This window comes from Lissotriton helveticus, chromosome 9 (genome assembly GCF_964261635.1).
Source record: "Lissotriton helveticus chromosome 9, aLisHel1.1, whole genome shotgun sequence".
Classification (NCBI taxonomy): Eukaryota; Metazoa; Chordata; class Amphibia; order Caudata; family Salamandridae; genus Lissotriton; species Lissotriton helveticus.
Window position 1 is genome coordinate 567,592,331 of NC_136070.1, and position 19,582 is coordinate 567,611,912.

The following is a 19,582-nucleotide window of genomic DNA, read 5'->3' on the forward strand; positions in this document are numbered from 1 at the left end:
GGCCCATAGGAATGAATGTCAATTACCGAATCTGTAAATACCGATTCGGTAAAAGGGGTGTTAGACGGGGACCTGGAGGGTCGGCCGAGCACAGTGATCGCACAGACAGGTAACTTCCCCCCCACAGATGGACACCACACAAAGTTCAGGGTAACACCTTTTATAGGCACTTCTGGGAGTAGAGTGGTACGATACAAGGCAATCAGGACACGAGGATCCTCTCAATTCTAGTCTCTAGTAAGGGAAGGGGGTAGCGGGACAGTCTTGGTACCCACGGGTACGGGTGTGTAACGGTGATAGCTCACAATCCTCGAGCTCGGTGTTCGGAGGGGTCAGACCGCGGCAGCGCCGGCAGGTCCCGAAGAGGTCGTAGGTGGCACGGGCCGCGGCAGCGCCAGCAGGTCCCAACGAGGATGAAGGTTACAACGGGCCGCGGCAGCGCCAGCAGGTCCCACGAGAATGCAGGTTGCAACGGGCCGCGGCAGCGCCAGCAGGTCCCAACGAGGATGAAGGTTACAACGGGCCGCGGCAGCGCCAGCAGGTCCCACGAGAGTGCAGGTTGCAACGGGCCGCGGCAGCGCCAGCAGGTCCCAACGAGGATGAAGGTTACAACGGGCCGCGGCAGCGCCAGCAGGTCCCACGAGAGTGCAGGTTGCAAAGGGCCGCGGCAGCGCCAGCAGGTCCCACGAGGATGAAGGTTGCAGAGGGCCGCGGCAGCGCCAGCAGGTCCCACGAGGATGAAGGTTGCAGAGGGCCGCGGCAGCGCCAGCAGGCAGGACAATAGTTCACAAGGCAGGGCTGTGGCAGCGCCAACAGTCCGTCAAGGATGAGTTCGTCGCGGTGTCTCTCGACTCCAGGATACAACTGCCTTCCTGTCCTGGGGCTGCCTCAGTTATAGGTCTGGCGCCCTTTGATGTCCGGACCCTCGCTCTTGGAGGTCGGGAGGTCTGGGATGAGGGAGTCCAGACACCCAGCAGGGGGGTGGAGCCAGCGCCCGAGGAGGCTGGGGGTGCTCGGCACCTGGCGGGGGAGAGCCATCGACACTTCGTACTCCCATTGACCTGCCAAGTGGGCCGTTCACCTCCTGGGTGGAGGGTGGTGCCGGGATGTCGGGGCCTGGCCAGGCCCAGGGTTGGGGTCGGGCTGAGGCCGCACGGCCGCGTGGTGCCGTGTCCAAGATGGCGGCTGGGCCGGGCAATGGTGCTGACGGTGGCCCGGGCCCTGTCCTGCGGGGAGGGAGCGAGCCCTTCATGTGGCCTGTCCAACATGCGTCCCCCCCAGCTGAAGGCGGGGAGAGTCACCCATCTTCTTGGGGACTTTCCTCGTCGAGGCGGAAAAAGCGGGACAGGCCATCCGCGTTGGCGTGGTCTTGGCCGGGTCGATGTTCCACAGTGAAGTCCATCCCCTGCAGGGAGATGGACCAACGTAGTAGTTTCGGGTTTTCCCCCCGCATCTGCATGAGCCATTGCAGAGGTCGATGATCGGTCTGGACCCGGAAGTGGGTGCCGAAGAGATAAGGCCGGAGCTTTTTGAGGGCCCACACCACGGCGAAGGCCTCCCTCTCGATGGTGCTCCAGCGTCGTTCTCGGGCCAGGAGCCGTCTGCTGATGAAAGCCACTGGCTGGTCAAGCCCTTCGGGGTTCAGCTGGGAAAGGACTGCCCCAACGCCATGGTCGGAGGCATCTGTTTGGACGATAAATTCCCGGCTGTAGTCGGGGGCCTGGAGCACCGGGGCGGAGCACATGGCGGCCTTCAGCTTCTCGAAGGCCGCTTGACAGTCTGGGGTCCAGTTGACCTTCTTTGGTTGGTTTTTGGAGGTAAGTTCCGTGAGGGGCCCTACGATGCTGCCATAGTCCCTCACGAACCGTCGGTAGTAGCCTGTGAGTCCCAAGAAGGCGCGGACCTCGGTCTGGGTGATGGGGGACTGCCACGACTGGATGGCAGCGATCTTGAGTTGCAGAGGGGCCACCAGACCGCTTCCCACCTGGTGCCCGAGATAGGTCACGGACCCCTGGCCAATTTGGCATTTGCTGGCCTTGATCGTGAGGCCAGCTCGTTGGAGGGCCTGTAGCACCTCTCGGAGGTGGTGGCGGTGGTCGGACCAGTGGTGGCTGTACACAGCGATATCGTCCAGGTAGGCGGCGCTGAATCCTTCGAGTCCTGCCAGGACCTGGTTTACTAGCCGCTGAAATGTTGCTGGCGCATTCTTCATGCCGAATGGCATGACCTTGAAGTGATAGTGGCCATCAGGGGTAGAGAATGCCGATCGTTCTTGGGCCCGGGGTGTGAGACCGATCTGCCAGTAACCCGCTGTCAGGTCGAAGATGCTGAGGTAGCGGGCAGCTCCCATGCGGTCGATTAGTTCATCTGCTCGGGGGATGGGGTGTGCGTCTGTTCTGGTGACCGCATTCAAGCCCCGGTAGTCGACGCAGAACCGGAGCTCCGGCGTGGCGCCGGGGGCGGCCGCTTTGGGGACCAGTACCACTGGGCTGGCCCAGGGGCTGTCTGAGGGCTCGATGATCCCGAGTGTGAGCATCTTGGCCACCTCCTCTTGGATGCAGGCCCGTACCCGATCTGGTACGCGGTAGGCCCGATGGCGGATAGGGGGACTGTCTCCAGTGTCCACGTCGGGTAAGCACCAGGGGGTGACCCCTGGGGTGAGGGAGAACAGGGTGGAGAACTGGAGCAGGAGGACTCGGCAGTCTTGGCGCTGTTCCAGGGTGAGGGCCTCCGAGAGTCGGACCCCGTCCACGGAGCCGTCCATCTCCCGTGACCGTAGGAGGTCAGGAAGGGGTTCGGAGTCCTCCTCGGTTCCATTGTCGGTTGCCATCAGAAGACTGAGTTCGGAGCGTACAAAGTGGGGTTTCAGTCTATTAGCGTGGAGGACCCGGAGAGGGTTTCGGGAAGATTCCATATCGATGAGATAGGTGACAGGGCTCTTGCGCTCGATTACTTTGAAGGGCCCCGTCCATTTGTCTTGCAGGGCGCATGGTTCGGTGGGAGACATTACCCACACTTGTTGGCCGGGTTCAAATTCGATGGAGGATGCATTTTGATCGTACCACCTTTTCATGTCCTCCTGACTGGCCTCCAGGTTTGTTTTTGCCATCTCTCTGAACCTTCTGGTCTGGTTGCGGAGGGTTAGGAGGTACTTGAAAACATCTGGAGGGTTCTTTAGAGGGGGCATTTCCCAGCCTTCTTTGACTAGGCTGAGCGGGCCTCGCACCGGGTGTCCATACAAGAGTTCGAAAGGGCTGAAGCCGAGGGACTTCTGGGGGACTTCTCGGTAGGCAAAGAGAAGGCACGGTAGTAGCACATCCCACTGGCGACGGAGGGGCTCATCCAACCCCCCAATCATCCCTTTGAGCGTGCGGTTGAACCGCTCAACCAGTCCGTTCCCTTGAGGGTGATAGGGGGTCGTGAATCGGTAGGTGACCCCACACTGTTGCCAGAGGGACTTCATGTATTTTGAGATAAAGTTCGTACCCCTGTCGCTGACGACTTCCCGGGGGAAGCCCACTCGAGAGAAGATCCCCATCAAGGCTCGACCCACTACTGGGGCTGTTATCGTACGAAGGGGGACCGCCTCAGGATAGCGGGTAGCGTGATCCACCAGGACCAGGATGAAGCGATGTCCCTGTGCTGTTCGGGGGTCCAGGGGCCCCACAATGTCTATTCCCACCCTTTCGAACGGGGTGGTCACCACGGGGAATGGTTGTAGGGGTGCCTTGAGTTTGCGGCCGCTCTTCCCACTGGCCTGGCAGGTCGGGCAGGACCGGCAATGGTTGGATACGTCATTTCTCATTTTGGGCCAAAAAAAGTGAGTCACCAGGCGGTGGTAGGTCTTGTCTTGGCCCAGGTGCCCGGCCAGGGGGGCATCATGGGCTAGGTTCAACAGGAAGTCTCTGAAGTGGAGGGGCACCACCAGCACTCGCCCGGCCCCCAGTTCTGCGATTTTTTGTTCGCTGTACAATAGATCATTGTCCCAATAAACCCAGTGGGCCCCGGTGGTGTCTCCTTGGCTCTGGGCGAGCGCTTGCTGTCGCAATCCCTCGAGGGAGGGGCAGGTCTTTTACTCCTGCCGGAATTGTTCCTGGGTGGGCCCCCCTTCTTGACGCCACTGAGCCAGGTCGGGAAGCTCGGGGGGCTGTGTGGACCCCTCTGGGGTGGGGTCCGGGTGGTCGGTCTGGAGGAAGTCTTCTTCTGGAGTGATCGAGGGCGGAGGTGCTGCCCATTCTGGTTCTTCTGGTCTAGGGATGGTGCGGGTGGCCATGGACCGGGTGGTTACGCACGCCCAGTCCGGGAGACCCAACATCCCCAGATGCTCTCTTCTTTCCACAGCGGCCCACGGGGAGCTCTCGAGATCGTTCCCCAGGAGGCAGTCTACGGGGGCATCGTCACGGACAGTTACTTTCAGCATGCCGGACACTCCTCCCCATTCGAAGGGGACGCAGGCCATCCGACACAGGCTCTCCGAGTTATCTGCCGATCGGACGGGGCAAAGTACGTTTGGTAGGATTTGTTCTGGGGTCACCAGGTGACAGCGGACAGCCGTCACACTGGCCCCGGTGTCACGCAGGGCCTCGGCCTTGCGCCCATTGATGCTCACCCATTGGCTGTACTTCCGGGTGTTGGCGGGCAGGGGAGTCCGCGGGACCATGTCTCTTCCTCCTAGGCATGCCAGGGTCATGGCGGCGGGTTCCCACTCGAACTGCTCCGACTCATAGGTCTCCGTGTCTTCGGAGACTTGTTCTTCTCCCAGGGCGGCGGCCGCCATCTGGCGGGGCCCGGGGGCCTGGTTCTTCGGGCAGGTCGGGTCACTGGCATAGTGGCCGACTCGCTGGCATCGATGACACGTCACGTTAGCTCGGAACCCCGGGCGCATCGGGGGGTGTCCCCGGCCTGCTGGGGCCGGGGTGGCGTTAGTGGGTGCGGCCGGGGCGGCGTCTCTGCCCCGGCCCGGGCCTCCTCCTCCTCCTCGGGGACGATGGTGACCTTGGTTGGTTCTGTTCTGCTCATTCGGCCCACTCCGGGCCACTCGGGTGCTCTCCCACCGGTCAGCCTCGGTGGCGAGCTGCCGGGGTTCAGTCAATTTACTGTCGAGGAGGTGCTGCCTGAGCTCGACAAAGCAGTTGTTGGAGAGGTGCTCCCATACAATGAGATTGAAGAGTTGTTCGTAAGTGGTTACGTTGTTACCCTTGATCCACCCCTCGAAGGCTCGGCTGAAATAGTTCACGTATTCCAACCACGTCGTACCTGGGATCCTGGTGCAGTTGCGGAACCTCTGGCGGTACATTTCGGGTGTAAGTCCATATCGACTGAGGAGGGCGGCCTTCATGTGGTCATAGGACGTCATTTGATGGTCCGGAAGCTGCAGCAGGGCATCACGACCCTCGTTGACGAATCTCCCCCATAGACCGGCTCCCCAGTCACTTCGAGCGACCCGGTGGGCGGTCATGGCAATCTCATAGGCCTTGAACCACTGCTGTATGTCGTCGTTCCGGTGATATTCTCGGACCACATCCTTGGGGATGTGGACCTTCTGCTCGGTAGGACCCGGGGAGTGCGGTTGCTCGGGCACCCCTAGGTTTTTGTTCAGTTTGCGCATTTCTATCTCCGCTAGTTTGCACTCGTGCTCGTATGCCAGTCTTTTTTCTTCGAGGTCTCTCTGTCTCTGTTTTTCCTCTCGCTCTTCTCTGAGCCGTAAGTGTTCTAAGTTTATTTTTTGTTCCGCCAGTTTCAATTCTCCGTCTAATCTGAGTCGTGCCAAGTCTAACTCGTGTAATCTATTTTTTTCCCGCTCTTGGATCTCTTCATGGGAGGGGCCTGTTCTCCGTTCCTCCGTCCGGGTGGTGTTGACTTCCGGGGCTGCGGGGTCCCGGGGGGTTGCGGTATTTGTCTCTGTCCAGGCCTCTAGGGCGTTTTTGAAGTCTTCTTTTGTGCTTAGCCCGGTGGTAGCAATGCCTAAGTCCATGCAAAATTGTTTGAGCTCTCGGTGGTTGTATTCTTCCAGCTTTTCCATCTGGAACTTCTCTGCCGATCCGCTCTCTTTGGTCGTCATTGTGGTTTTTAGTCGTAGGGTGAGTTACTGTCTGTACGGTACGCGTTGGTTCGGATCGCGCCGCTAGCCACCAATGTTAGACGGGGACCTGGAGGGTCGGCCGAGCACAGTGATCGCACAGACAGGTAACTTCCCCCCCACAGATGGACACCACACAAAGTTCAGGGTAACACCTTTTATAGGCACTTCTGGGAGTAGAGTGGTACGATACAAGGCAATCAGGACACGAGGATCCTCTCAATTCTAGTCTCTAGTAAGGGAAGGGGGTAGCGGGACAGTCTTGGTACCCACGGGTACGGGTGTGTAACGGTGATAGCTCACAATCCTCGAGCTCGGTGTTCGGAGGGGTCAGACCGCGGCAGCACCGGCAGGTCCCGAAGAGTCGTAGGTGGCACGGGCCGCGGCAGCGCCAGCAGGTCCCAACGAGGATGAAGGTTACAACGGGCCGCGGCAGCGCCAGCAGGTCCCACGAGAATGCAGGTTGCAACGGGCCGCGGCAGCGCCAGCAGGTCCCAACGAGGATGAAGGTTACAACGGGCCGCGGCAGCGCCAGCAGGTCCCACGAGAGTGCAGGTTGCAACGGGCCGCGGCAGCGCCAGCAGGTCCCAACGAGGATGAAGGTTACAACGGGCCGCGGCAGCGCCAGCAGGTCCCACGAGAGTGCAGGTTGCAAAGGGCCGCGGCAGCGCCAGCAGGTCCCACGAGGATGAAGGTTGCAGAGGGCCGCGGCAGCGCCAGCAGGTCCCACGAGGATGAAGGTTGCAGAGGGCCACGGCAGCGCCAGCAGGCAGGACAATAGTTCACAAGGCAGGGCTGTGGCAGCGCCAACAGTCCGTCAAGGATGAGTTCGTCGCGGTGTCTCTCGACTCCAGGATACAACTGCCTTCCTGTCCTGGGGCTGCCTCAGTTATAGGTCTGGCGCCCTTTGATGTCCGGACCCTCGCTCTTGGAGGTCGGTAGGTCTGGGATGAGGGAGTCCAGACACCCAGCAGGGGGGTGGAGCCAGCGCCCGAGGAGGCTGGGGGTGCTCGGCACCTGGCGGGGGAGAGCCATCGACACTTCGTACTCCCATTGACCTGCCAAGTGGGCCGTTCACCTCCTGGGTGGAGGGTGGTGCCGGGATGTCGGGGCCTGGCCAGGCCCAGGGTTGGGGTCGGGCTGAGGCCGCACGGCCGCGTGGTGCCGTGTCCAAGATGGCGGCTGGGCCGGGCAATGGTGCTGACGGTGGCCCGGGCCCTGTCCTGCGGGGAGGGAGCGAGCCCTTCATGTGGCCTGTCCAACAAGGGGGAAAACATTGAAGGGTGGCAGGGTGTCACTTTGACACCCTGTTGCACCCCTCAATTGTTTATGGGTGCACATGTTGCAGACATAAATGCCCTAAGGGCATGTATGTCTGCAACATGGCACTGAAGCAATTTGCATTAAATTGCTTTTTGGTTTTTTTCCGTTATTTACCCCCTACTTGTAGTTGGTGGTAAATAACGAATCATAACATGGGATAAGCACTCATTTAAGTGCTCCCTACATTAGGAATTCGGTAATTTACCGAATCGGTATTTAAGAAATCGGTAATTTACCGATTCCTTAAATTACTGATTCGGTAAATTACCGAATCCTTAATTTCGGCCCCCTACATAAGAAAAGCCTATTACCGGTCGGTAACGGCCGAAATTCGTTAATTTCGGCCGTTACTGACCGGTAATGGGCCACCTACATCTGGCCCAAAGTTACCCCCATAAACTCTTGAAACATTGTATGAAACGAGCCTGGTTCACGCCACGGGAGAACTTATTGGTCAAAAAACAAAAGGTTGAACACACGACCAAGTGGCTGGACGCCTGGTCACGTTTGCGATTGGTATGGTTTGGAAGGGTGGCGGCGGTGAAGATGCCGATACTTCCACGCTTTTTGTATGTCTTCCAGTTGTTACCGATGATTCCTCCGCCGAGCATGCTTAAGAAGTTGCAATGGCTGATCAAGAGGTTTGTACGGGAAGGGAAGAAGACTCGGCTCTCTTTTTCCCAAATGATTCGCCCGAAGGCGCAGGGGGGGTTGGGTCTCCCAAGCATAGGAGGCTACTACCAAGCGGCGTGTCTCCGATAAGAGTTGGAATGAAACAGACCGACATCCAGTGAGCACTGGAACTTTATGGACCAGTCAGTTGCAGGCGCGAACGTGTGGAGGGAGCTTTGGTTACCCCGTAAACACAAATCGTGGTGGCTTTACTCTTCACCGGTCATGCCGCCTACTCTTAAGAGTCTGGGACAGAGTGGCGGTGAAAAGAGGGTGGACGTCGTTCCCATCGCCCATGACCCCCATTGTTGATAACCCTGACTTTCCCCCGTGGCAGAACTCGATAGTATTTCACAGATGGAGCGAGGAAGGGTGTAAACGGGTGGGATCCCTCTTTGATTTGGAGGGGTTGATACCCTTTGCACAACTGCGACAGGACTATGACCTTCTGGCTAAGGACATTGTCTCGTATCGGAAGGTTGCGCATTGGGGTACGTCCTCTGACAAATATTCCCGCATGTCCAGACCTTTAATGGCCTTTGAAAAGTGGTTGGTGCGCAAGTCGGATGATAAAAGGCAGATCTCGGAGTTGTATGCCATGGTTTTGACGACCTCATTGGGTCACCGTACTAAAGCGCAGGTGCGATGGGAAGCAGAAATAGGCAGGCCCCTGTCACCCAAAGAATGGGAGCATATCCTCTACAGAGCCCACCACACTGCCCATAGTACCGCAGGGGAGGAGTCTGCGTTTAAGGTCATCACATATTGGTATTACACCCCTGCTAGCCTGCATAGTTGGGACAGGAACAAAACGGACCTCTGCTGGAGGGGCTGCGGATCTAATGGCACACTAAATAATTTATTATGGTATTGCCCGAAACTGGAGCATTACTGGTCCCAAATCCTCGATGACATAGATGCTGCATTCCAGGTAGCGCTGCCCCGCGCCCCGTTGGGGCTCTCCCACCCAAAGGTGTTCCCGCTGCGCTCTCTTAGAGGTAGGCAAATTGCGCTGGCGGCCCGTCAGGTCATCCTCGCCCTATGGGGTACGCCCACTGCACCAGATGTCTTAGCATGGATACACCGCTTATGGCACCTGCCAGCGATGGAGCGCCTATCGCTTAGCATGGAGGGGAAAGGCAAGGACTTTCAGAAGTTGTGGTCGCCCTTTTCACATTTGTTGACCAAAGATCTGAGGGAGGTGACATGCCCGAAGTACTTACAGATTCTCAGACTATTGCCGTTGGAACCCTTGGGCGCTGCCCAGAACGCAGAGAGTTGATTAGGTATGTATACAAGCGCAATTGCACCAGGCTTGGCATTTTAGGTCGATATCGTAAGATGGAACCGATGCGGAGGAGGGAGGGGGAGGGGGTAGGGATGGGCTGGGGGGTTTGTTTGTTTGGTTTTTGTTTTGTTTTCTTTTCACTGTGGTGAAATTGTTCTTAAAGTGGAAGTCACTGCATAATTATGGTACACTGGAAGCTTCTATGCCTGGGCTCTGGGTGATGAAATTGATGTCTCTGACCATTGCTCTGCAAGCCTTGAGATGTAGGCAGGAAGCTGTGTACTACGCTCTCGTATTCCACGAAATGAAAACGATTGATTAAAAAAAAAAAACACTAAACAAAATGGTGTGCGTGTCTACATTTTGTCCTCAAACAAACAACTTCACAAAAATAATTTGCAGCAATTGGCATCTAATTAAGAATTCGGAAGGTGGGTTTGACCTCCCACTATTTGCCATGAAGAAAAATGCCAACATCGGGTCACAAATAGTGAGAGCATGTTCCAATCAGCTAACTAAACCAGCATTGGCATAGCCAATAGGTCTCGCCTTTGGGACCTTATAAATGTCTAGCCATGCAACAGTTGATGTTGTTGCACCAAGGATATTGAGCTGCATAACCAAACACTTATAAGGTCCCAAAAGCGAGACCTATTGGCTATGCCAATGCTTGTTTTCCTTGACTTTAAGCCATGTTGCACAGCAGCGTGTGCTGTTTTGTAGCAGGTCTTATAAACTTTGACAAAGCCAATAGATCTCACATAGGCGAAGGACACATAAATCTTAAGCATGGGAATAAATGTGTATTTATCTGGAATGAAAGAACTGTAGAAAAATATTGGTGTAGGTTAACAGGACAGGTAGCAGCTGCACTGTTGAAATAGACCTAAAAATCCATGTATGTTAATACCCTGAGCTCTGGCAATTAACACTTTCAGTCTGACATCAACACTTTCCATATATCCACTCCATTGAAAAAATCCTGTATCGCTACATGTTTATTCTTTTTTTTTTATGTATTCTGCAGTTTTATATAGCTCAAACTAGAACCAGTTGGGCTGCACAGTACATGGTTGGGGAACATGCAGTTGGTATGGCTTTGCACTTGGTTATAAATCCCTAACTTTTAATGTTGGCCTGAGCATTTTTGCAGCAGAGTGTGTGGCTTCCTGCATTTCTTGTATATTGTCCGTTTACCACACCCAAGTCGCAATTTGCCCCCAGTAAACTACTGTTGCATATCTACACCCTCCAAATCACCTGCACATTCAAACCTGCTTTTCACAATTTTATTTTGGGGCCAGTTTTATATAGCACTAACATCAATCGAAGCTATTGGAGCACTTGATAGCACCACAACTTACTGTACAATATATTGCCTTTCTCAATAAACAAACCATAACACTTTACAGACTTTCTTTAACTTATATTGCACAACGGCTCACCAAACAAAAACTTACAATAACAAAAAAAGATTATTATTAATCACATAGGCGAATCCTATCGCATTTGCCAATGCTTGTTCTTTTAAACAGACCCCCTTAATGGTGAAAACCCTCGAAGCCACAGGCCTGGAGATATCAGATTTGGACGCACACCTCCACTGACTGACTGTCATGTCATAAAGCCAGAAGGCATCTCAAGCTCATTGTCCTGCGCACGCGTGGAGGATGCAAAAAACACTGGTCTGAGGGCAGACATAAAACTAACACAAATGGATACCTGTGCTGGTGTCGCAGTTGTAATGGGTGGCTAGAGGGAGGGCCTGGCCCACCTGTCCATCCCCTCTACGCATGTTCACAGTATACAAGACAGTGCAAACGCCCTACTGCCTAGCAGGCAGTTTCAACCAGGCCAGTTGACTCCTGGTTTCTCCCATTATAAAATAAACAGTTCACACAAAAGTCCCAGAACGCAAGTGGGAAAACTGTCATAGGTAAAGGTAGTAGATTAATTACCTCATACAACCACTTCAGTAGCATTGCTACCATTTTCAGGTAATTACTAGACCTTAATATTGGAATGAGGTGTAATTTCTGAAATGTGTCCAATTACATTGCTGTACTCCACCCGTGAACAAGTGAAAAAACAAAGTGTCAAGTATAAGGCATTGAAACGTCACACAAACCGACATAACCCACGTGAAAATGTTGCAGGTGTACCCAATTAGAAACAAGCTGTGCAAAGTTGCTATGTATCCCATACAATATGGCCAGCCATGCACACTGCACAGGGATCGCCATTTCCTTTTCATGTATGCGCGCAGGGTCAACACTTGGGTGTAAATACAACAAAATGAACTTGCAGCTGACTCTACGCTGAGCACATAAATCATAAAAGTCCCTTGTTGAGTAAAGTCCTGTGCTAGCCCACCACGGGACCTGCTGCAGCTCGTTCCCACTGGAAATTCAGAGACGAAATGCAATGCAAAAGTGGAGGCAGCACCAGGGATGAAGTCACAAACTGGTCACTTCTATTTGGAACAAGTTCTTTATTTTTCTTCATATAAACACTTGACAACAGCCAACGCGTTTCGTTCCTGTAAAAGGAACTTCCTCAGGGCTGTAACATAAAACAATGTATAAATAACCACATATAAATACATATATATATTTACATTATGACAAAACCAAGATATACAAGAATACGACATATAAAAATACATAAAAATGCATCTACACATAATAAATCTTATTTACATAGAACAAAAAACTGGCACTAACACCTAACATATTTACATCCACAATGGGTTCATAAAGGCGTTCCTATATAGACAAAGACAAGGGTTAACCAAAAAGTAGACCCTTCGTATGGTAGTGTAGTGTAGTTCCTATATTCCCAATAGGCTCTGCGCATTGGAGTAATATATTCAGCAGTGTAGACGTAGGACTGAGGTCAACTAGGTCTCTACTGACTATATTAAACTTAAGGTTTGCCAGCTAGCTCAGAGGTCACTAGAAACTTTCTGGAATAAGCGAGGAGGAGTTTAACCTCCCTGGATAGACAAGAAGGGATTAGCTTCTGACAACCATAAAACATGACAACTTTGCTCCCTCAGAATAAGAGTGTATCTCTAGAGTCGTGTGAAAACAATAGACAGCTATTTTACTCAGTCAAGTTTGCATACTTAGTTTCACCAGAGTGCAGAGAAAAGAGAGACGGGCGTTTTCAATAAAAGGTGTTATTTATTGAGCAGTCTTCTTTCTCATACAAGAGAAATGAATTGCCACAATTGCAATACTTAGCATATCGTAAAGTGCGTACAGTAAGAGGAGTATTATGAAATAATACTGTAAAAGCATTGATATGGTTTCTTAGCCATATGTTTCTTTAAAATAGATAAAATATATACATACAAATATACATTGACTAATGTACTCAGCTGGTGCTTTTAAATACGCCTACCCCGGTGTACCTGACCTAAGCCTAATACGTGGGAAGGAGTAAGTAAGTAGCAGTTTAAGTTAAGTTGGTTTTGCCAAGGAATCTGAATTAAGAATTCTCTTAAAAGGGTTTAGTCAGCTCCGTACCTGGGTATTAGAAAGCAGGAGGTCTGGTATCTCTCTCTCAGGACTCGATATCCCAGTAACCCGCGAGGGTATCTGGAAACACCGGAGCTGGATTTCTCGGCAGGAGAAAAGACAGCGTCTCTCTCAGTGCGTCAAAGGGGAAGGGCGGCGTCCGTGGGCTCTCGCATCAGCTGGGCTCTCGGGCAAGTAGATAGCCGCTCTGCTCCAAAACCACCACCGTGTGTTTGCTTAAGGCAACGTTGGTATATTTATACCTGAAAGGTGCCGGGTTTTGACGTAAGGTTGGACATAAGACGTCAATGAAGATGTCACTAAGAACTGGCCGTTCTTAGAGTGCTCACAGGAGTTCTAGAACGAAATCAAAACAGAAGCAATGGGGAATTCCCAGGTTGCTGGAGGTTTGGTTTGTTTACAAAACTCGTTGTACTTTCTAGGAGCCTGGGGAAGTAGCCTTGCTTAATTTGGGCAGCATGGGTTATGACTAAATATGGATATGATTCTTATGCCTTTATAAGGATATTATTTATTATAACCACATAAGGGCATAAATCAGGACTATCGAATTTAGGGTCCTAGATAGAACTACAACACCCACTCCACGATCTAATGTCCCTCATTACTTAAAACTAAGCAATAGTAAACATATAAACATATAATGATGCATGTGTTTTCCAACCCACCCCATATTGAAATGGTATATGGTAATACACGAAAATGAGTATTGGTACTGTACGCTTTTCAAGCAGTTCAACATGGGATCCGTGCACACGTCAATTATTACAAAGTACAATATTGAAAATCAAATCATGCAAAATATAACACCAAGTCAATAACGTAGAAGTAATCTTGATTGCTGTAATCTTCAGTTCAGTTTTTATTTGCAACGCCCAGCCAACACGTGTTTCGTCAGGGTGGTATACCCACGACTTCGTCAGGGCTCCAAATGGGCAGTGGTGTTTCTGTATATGTTGCAAGATATCTATGCTCTCCGCCGGTTGTACTTCCGTCCCGGCTGTCGGATTCAGACTGAATAAAATTACTGCATATATCCAGCAGTTCACGTTTTGTTAACACGTGTTTCGTCAGGGTGGTATACCCACAACTTCGTCAGGGCTCTAAAATGTATAATGGCTACATGTTACATACATGTACCTACACCATATACATTCCAAACTTATTTACGTGATTTGATTTTCAATATTGTACTTTGTAATAATTGACGTGTGCACAGATCCCATGTTGAATCATACCTAAGGGCCTAGGTCCTACTGGGGGGTTTCAGGCTATTCCTCACTTCTGTTGCACCGTCGCGAATTGAGTGCTGTTAAATAGAATACGTGACACACGGCAGGCGCCACTACTGGTCAGTCGCTTCAATTAGCCTTGTAGCTTGTAGCAACCGCTTTTCAAGCAGTGTTCTCATTCAGAAAAAAGGATTGCATATAATTATCAGCTGAATGATTTGCGAAAATTACACATGAAATGGCTCTTAATACAGAAGAGAAGGTTGAGACCATTCCATCACATATTAATACAAAATGCTGTACATGTGCTAGAGGCTGAGGTAATATATTGTCTCTAGAGTTCCTAAAATAGAAGCTCTGTTCTCTAAGAATAGTTCTACTTTAAGCAGAGTACATGTGCCCAAAAAAAAGTAAATATTTTTGGAAGTGAGAAAATATAATTTCGCTTTCAGGGGAAAAAAACAGTTCCAAAAGTTTTCAGTAGCTTTTGTTTATCAAATCTGAAGGCCGAATTCAGAGTTCAGGGAACGCTGTGTGCTCGTTGCTTAAAAAGTTATTCTTTCTGTTCAGGGGAGAACATCATTTCAGACAGACTCTCAAAAAATTGGTCTACGGCTTCAGGTGAAAGTTCGACTAAGTTCGAAAATACCGCAACAGTACAGTCGTGAGAATGATTGCTATCATCGATGTCAGGATCAGCAATGCTCACAGAAGGTCGTACCTGAGTGATGCTGCTCTCACCTCGTACTTCACTACCCCCTAATCGTAGTGGTGAAGTCTCAACGAATGCCGTCATCAGAATGGGTAGCCGCTGGGGACAACACGATGCATGAGCCGTTACAGGACTTAGCAAAGTATCTGTATCCAATGGAACTGCTGATGGTAGTGTAAGACAGACGTCCAACACACATTCTTCTCCGCATAGCATACATCGAAGCACAGGTAAGATGCAATTCTGCCAGATGGGTCTGAATGAAAGAAACTAGGTCATATTCAGATCTCTTAGCCGGGCTAATCCAAGGACTTTAGTTATGCGGTCCCGATAGGGTATAGCTAGGATCGTTTCTTCCATCGTTGCCGGAGTCTTGTCTGTGACTTGGCTTGCCATATCGGAGCAGAAGGATCAAAAATAAAATTCCTGCTACGAGTCCCAAAAGAAGTGGTAGGCCGCCAAAGACAGAATGGACAAAATTAGGAAAAATGCCCAGAACTGTTTTGAAGGGTGTTAACAGTCCCGAAAAAATTATCTTAAATACATGTGGGATGCCACTGGAATCTGACATATTTAGGATTTGGCTTAGCATTTCTGAGAATTTCACGGGGCAATTTGTTGATAAAAGGCTATGCCGTTGTCCTTGCAACTTGCAGATCATACGTTTCTTTTGATGACGTTAATGGCACAGTTGTCTGCAAAAGAACAGACTTTATTCTGCTTAAAGTATCAATTCGAATAGAAGAGATATTCAAAGAAGGCCAAATTGTTGCCTCCGTATCTGGAGTGCTGTTTGGATACAATACTTGCATACAGCAAGTGACCATGGAACTCACGCTGACGAGATAGGCTTTCCCTGGCACCATGCCACAACAGCTGTGGTCCACAATTAGAATATAGCTCCCATTAGAAAGCCGTCTAAAGAATGGCTCTATTTGTGTTGCAGGTGTGCCGTGCTGGTGACATGAAAGGTTATTTGAAGTCCCCTCGCAGGTCCCATGCAGGTTAATACCATGACATAGAAGTATACCGCTTAGTGATCGTTTACAATTTTTACCACTAAGAAATACATTCTGTTTCTTTTCACTGTAACATGTGTGTGTATAAGGTAATTTCCATGATGACTTGATGTACCCTTTACCCAACCTTTCATACTGGCCCGCTGGTATATACTCTTGGCAGTATTTAAATTGGAAAGTTGTTATCGGAATTGTAATTATTCTGTGTATTATCCATTCAATGACAGGTCTTTCTGACATTGTCAATGGTAATCTCTCAAGTTTTTCAATGCTCAGAATCGTATAGTCTGCTCCTTTTTGTGCCAAACTGATTTGTGTATCAGTAAGGTTAAAGATAGAGAATAATGACGTTGTGTTGATTAAACGCCAGGGCACGTAGCCTGAATGCAGATTTTGCAACGTCCAGCCAAGCTGTACAATAGAACGTAATTGGGACTGACCGTGTTGTAACATTAGTAAGTCCTGCAGTATTATATCAATAGCAGATGATACAATACTGTCCAGTGAATATATTCTGGAGGACAGAGTCATTAACCCATTGTCCACAACAGAAAGTGATTTTTCCAAATTAATACGATCAATTTCTCGTATTTTTTCTGCTGTTTCAATTTGCATTACTTTCCAAGCTTCGTTGTACGCAGCGTATATACCGGCCGCTATGAAACGTTTTTGACGCTGTTTGCGTGGTCCCATTATGAAATCACGCAAGTCAGCACCGTCTTTAAGTAAAGTCAAGTGTTGCTTAATTTCAGCCAGTGTGGATTTCTGTAGCCATTCGAGGCAGAGTTTCCCTACACTGTATGCTGTAACTATCCCTGGATGTTGTCTCTGGGAGTATCTAGGGTCTGGCCTGGTAACCCCTGTATTTTGTTCAGGAATCTATCTTGACAGTTATTTGTGTCTGTGGGCCAAATCAACCATTTTTTCCAATCAGGATGTGTTCTGTTTTGGTTAAACATATGGGATACGTCTATCTCAACATCTGTAGTGCTATTACTGTCAGCTGTTGGCTTTGGAATAGACGTTTTGTTTAAGTCTTTTATCTTGGCTAGGCCAAGACAGGTTGTCTGTTGAATGGTATCATTCAAGAATATTATTTGTTCTGGGATCATGCAGGCTCTAAATAATGCTTCTAGACCTTGGACCTGCCAATCTTTGGTACCCCAGATGTTTTTTTTTCAATGTTGTTTTTCCAGAAATCAAAACCAAATGTAATCATTTTTTCATAAAATGTTTCAGAATAGATAAATTTAGTATTTGTCAGCATTGTTTTCACCCCTGTCTTATTTAACAGTTTGAAATAAAACGTTTCTGCATCACTTGTGTTAAACCCTGAGAAGTATGGGAATTTCTCGTAAAATGTTTTCGAACTGCTTTGAGGTGGAGTTGCACAATGTTCCCATTGATTATGATTAAAAACATTTCTAGGCTGAGCAGATTTATGCAAATAGTGATGTGCAAAGTGATTATAACAATACATTTCTTCATAATTTGATGAACCCTGTAAGTAATCATGTTCTGTAAATTTTGCTGACATTACTAAATCTGACATCATATCATTAATACTTTCAAAGTCCCAATCATCAGAGAATGTACTTGGTTTTACAAAGTCACTTAATGAAATCTTGAACTGATGTGGATATTTCAAGAGCTCAACCGGGCCATAGATTTCATAATCCGTTTTGTCCCATGCTACCCCACCGGGTATTGGATTGGCTGTGACATTCACTGATGATAGTTCTCTTTTCTCGATGTGAGATGACTTGTGAGGCTTTAGGACCAAATTGATGTTCTGACTTGCTGTGTCCATTGTACTGTATTTTCCTCCAATGAATTTTCCCAAACAAAGAACCATGATGAGCCAAAGCAGGAGGAAAAGTACACCTAACACAATCCAAAATTCAATCCTTGGAGAAATCAGATAGGTTTCTTTGAGTTGATGTAGAAGTTCAGTTATTTTGTCTTTAAAAGTTTTTGTTGCTGGCGTTTCTTCCGATTCGCTTGGATCTTCAGAAAAGTTATCGAAATTGATGAAGTAACCAGATGCAGTTCTGTCAATTGTTGGAATTGCTTCCGGATTTTCAATTGCTTTTGCATTTTTTGTTTCATTAGCATAGTCTGAGGTTACATCGTTGTAGACTGGTGTTTCTTGACGAACTGTTGCAATTTGGGTTTCAAGAGGCACAAGTTCCATGGCATTATTGCATAGTCCTTTTTTATTCACTGCAGGTTTATCAAATGTGATTAGTCTCTCAGTTTGAACCTCTTGTATTGTAGCAAGTTTTGGTACTCTGCTACTTCTTGGGAGTCCACTGGGCCTACTACTTATTATTGGCCACATGATTGTGGTTTTACCAGGTCGATGGATACAACTCGCTTCTCATTTTTACCAGCAAGGGGCGGTAGTACAACTGATCTCGTTCCGCTGACAGCTAAGACAGGTACTGCTTTCCTGTAAGAAGGCCCAAATTCCTTCTTCACCGCGATCTTCTCTCTGACCAGATCCACAATCTTTGGAATCCAGGTAAGCCTTGCTGGGACAGGTGGTTTATCTTCAGTGGCTGTTGGCTGCTGTTTCAACTTTACATTGCTCAGGCCTTTTCTTGTTTCATTTAAGTCCTGTAAAATAGCCAAACGATCTTTGATATCAAAGCATTTTTCTTCTACCACTGAAGTCTGACTATCGAGGTCCTGAATATGCATTCTAGTCCCGAACAATAGTTCGTACGGACTGAAACCTTTCAGAGAATTTCTTGGCAGATTATTAAGACTATGTTGGACACTTGTTAAATGTTGGACCCACCCATCACCCGAACCTAATACCCTCGCCGTTATAGATTGCTTTATGTCCCGGTTTTTTCTTTCCACAATCCCATTTCCCTCAGGATGGAAGGGACAAGAGTACCGCAATGCAATGCCCATGCTGGTCATGGCCTCCTTATAAGCTCAAGAGCTAAAAGCAGGACCCTGGTCAGAATGTAGCATGCCAATTGCGTATCTGCCGATATGGACTCGCAAATCTTTTATAACAGTTCTGGCATCAGCCGAGCGCTGGTGTCTACATTTTAAATGAATCTAGTCTTAAACATAAATGGGACGCATTTCTCCTATTGTATTTCTGCGTATAGATAGCCTTATGCTTTCTAAAAGAAGGGTCCTGGCATTACTCCGGCCGGTTCGCCACTGCGATCTCTGTTGCAGTTTTGACAGCCCATTGCAAATTTGTAGTTATGCAGGCTCATCCCCGGCCACCAGTATTCTGATTGTAATTCTTTCAGAGATGTCAAGATCTCCTGGTGCCTTAGACCTAATCCCATATGTGCTTCTTGAATCAAGAAGATTCTCCTGTTCGTGTTTGGAATCACTCTATCCCCCACTCCAGGGATTCGAGCAAAAGGAACGGAGTTTGCATCAATTATGTATGTATAAGTGAGTGGATAGTTCAAGGGCAGTGCTGCACAGTCGCCTTTTGAAGACGTTTTTACCGCTAGCATGGTTTCCCCGTCTATGTATTTTTCTGAACGCTTTTTTGTGGCTACGGAAGCCGGATTAGTTGCTTCCGCTGTGGCTGTGTTAGCCAATGAATTCCCTGCAGCGTGAACGCCATCACGCTTGTGACTCAGTGTATGTATCACATGAGTCTTTTGTAGTTCCTTTTGCAAAAGAACTACCTGTTCCCAAAGCTTTTTATGCTTTATTGTGGCACCTGTGTCAT

The 19,582-nt window shown here is 49.4% G+C and overlaps 1 long non-coding RNA gene across 1 annotated transcript in view; it reads right to left on the reverse strand.

Moving 5' to 3' along the window:
* Nucleotides 1-10,666: 10,666 nt before the first annotated feature.
* LOC144782840 (uncharacterized) overlaps nucleotides 10,667-19,582 on the reverse strand; it is a 200,217-nt gene continuing 191,301 nt past the window's right edge. Inside the window, exon 3 of the long non-coding RNA XR_013601285.1 lies at nucleotides 10,667-11,924. This is a non-coding gene — a long non-coding RNA (uncharacterized LOC144782840). The remainder of the gene's footprint in view (nucleotides 11,925-19,582) is intronic.